This window comes from Clupea harengus, chromosome 14 (assembly GCF_900700415.2).
Source record: "Clupea harengus chromosome 14, Ch_v2.0.2, whole genome shotgun sequence".
NCBI classification, from domain to species: Eukaryota; Metazoa; Chordata; class Actinopteri; order Clupeiformes; family Clupeidae; genus Clupea; species Clupea harengus.
The window spans coordinates 79,447-81,908 of NC_045165.1; positions in this window are offsets into that span (position 1 = coordinate 79,447).

Genomic DNA, 2,462 nt, shown 5'->3' on the forward strand with positions numbered 1-2,462 from the left:
TGAGTGTGTGTGTGTGTGAGTGAGTGTGTGTATGTGTCTCAGTGAGTGTGTGTGTGTGTGTGAGTGTGTGTGTGTGTGTGTATGTGTCTCAGTGAGTGTGTGTGTGAGTGTGTGTATGTGTCTCAGTGAGTGTGTGTGTGTGTGAGTGTGTGTGTGTGTGTGTGTGTGTGTATGTGTCTCAGTGAGTGTTGTGTGTGAGTGTGAGTGTGTGTATGTGTCTCAGTGAGTGTGTGTGTGTGTGAGTGTGTGTGTGTGTGTGTATGTGTCTCAGTGAGTGTGTGTGTGTGAGTGTGTGTGTGTGTGTGTGTGTGTGTGTGTGTATGTGTCTCAGTTAGTGTGTGTGTGAGTGTGTGAGTGTGTGTATGTGTCTCAGTGAGTGTGTGTGCCTGTGTGCCTGTGAGTGTGTGTATGTGTCTCAGTGAGTGTGTGTGTGTGTGCATGTGTGCCTGTGTGCCTGTGAGTGTGTGTATGTGTCTCAGTGAGTGCATGTGTGTCTCAGTGAGTGTGTGTGTGTGCGTGAGTGTGTGTGTGTGTGTGTGTGTGTGTGTGTATATACAGTGTGTGTGTGTGTGTGTGTGTGTGTGTGTGTGTGTGTGTGTGTGCGCGTTTAGCCCCCTCCTCCAGCTGTTCCAGTAACCCAATCAGAGAAAGATGAGCAAGAGTGGGAAATAAACTGAAAGAGTGTCTCAGTGAGTGTGTGTGTGTGTGTGTGTGTCTCCCTGTGAGTGTGTGTGTGTCTCAGTGAGTGTGTGTGTCTCCCTGTGTGTGTGTGTCTGCCTGTGAGTGTGTGTGTGCCTCAGTGAGTGTGTGTGTGTGTCTCAGTGAGTGTGTGTGTCTCCCTGTGTGTGTGTGTCTCCCTGTGAGTGTGTGTCTCCCTGTGAGTGTGTGTGTGCCTCCCTGTGTGTGTGTGTGTGTGTCTCAGTGAGTGTTTGTGTGCCTCAGTGTGTGTGTGTGTCTCCCTGTGTGTGTGTCTCCCTGTGAGTGTGTGTGTGCCTCCCTGTGTGTGTGTGTGTGTGTGTGTGTGTGTGTGTGTGTGTGTGTGTGTGTGTGTGTGTCTCAGTGAGTGTTTGTGTGCCTCAGTGTGTGTGTGTGTGTCTCCCTGTGTGTGTATGTCTCCCTGTGAGTGTGTGTGCCTCCCTGCGTGTGTGTGTGTGTGCCTCTGTGAGTGTGTGTGTCTCCCTGTGAGTGTGTGTGTGTGTCACACCTAGGGTAGAAATGACATACACGAAGAGCGGACAGAGTAGGTTTTTACCAACGATGGTTTTATTTTAGATTTCGAGCGGTGCAATTATCCAACCCAAACACGTAAGCCAAACGCCTGCATCAATTCCAAATGACAACGCACAAAGACAACACAAAGGATCAGCACAACACCCGATGCTGGGCCAAGACCAGTATGTGTCTGTGTGTGTGTCTGTGTGTGTGTGTGTGTCTGTGTGTGGTGTGTGTGTGTGTGTATGTGTGTATGTGTGTGTGTGTGTGTATATGTGTGCGTGTGTGTGTGTGCGTGTGTGTGCCAGTACGACCTGATTGTCTTCTTCTGCAGGTTTGAAAGGGACCAACTCACATCCTCATCCCTGCAGCCCAACATCAATCACACCTCTCCCCTGAAGTATACTGTTCTTATATACATCCTTTATATCGTATGTGTGTGTGTGTGTGTGTGTGTGTGTCCTGTTTACATTCCATGCATGTTGGGACACGCCTACCGCTCCGTCTGATGAGGTGACTGGCACACACACACACACACATGCACACACACACACACACACACACACACACACACACACTGATGAGTGTTTTGTCTTAAATCACACCTAGACTCTGAAGCAGGCCAGCGACCGGCCAGCGACTAACCATGTTTGACACCATACTCAGAACCATGGCAACGAAAGGGATTCCCGTAAACCTCATCATGGCGTTCCTGTTCGTGTCCCTGGAGCACCTGATGGACAAGGTGTGTGTGTGTCCGTGCGATCGTTTATATCGTGTGTGTGTGTGTCTGTGTGTGTGTGTGTGTATGTGTGTGTGAGTGTGTGTGTGTGTGTGTGTGTGTGTGTGTGAGTGTGTGTGTGTGTGTGTGTGTGTGTGTGTGTGTGTGTGTGTGGCAGGTAGAGTAAGGCCTGAGAGTAACTGAGTATTATAACTGATCAGTGGCATGTGTATTCGTGTGTGTGTGTGTGTGTGTATGTGTATGTGTATGTGTGCATGTGTGTGTATGTGTGTGCACATGCGACAGTGGTACAGGACTTGCACGCCTACAGTGCACGGACCTGACAGTGTCACATTCGGCGCTACATAATCCAGCTGTTAACGCAGGCATTTTAAAATGTGTCATCAAAGCTAGGCTGCAAGCACTCCCTACTCAATACAATCTTTCTACATGGTTTCCAAAACGTCATGACCCATTCTGCTTGTTGCATAACGACAAACATTTGGAATCAACAGCGCACATAATGAAC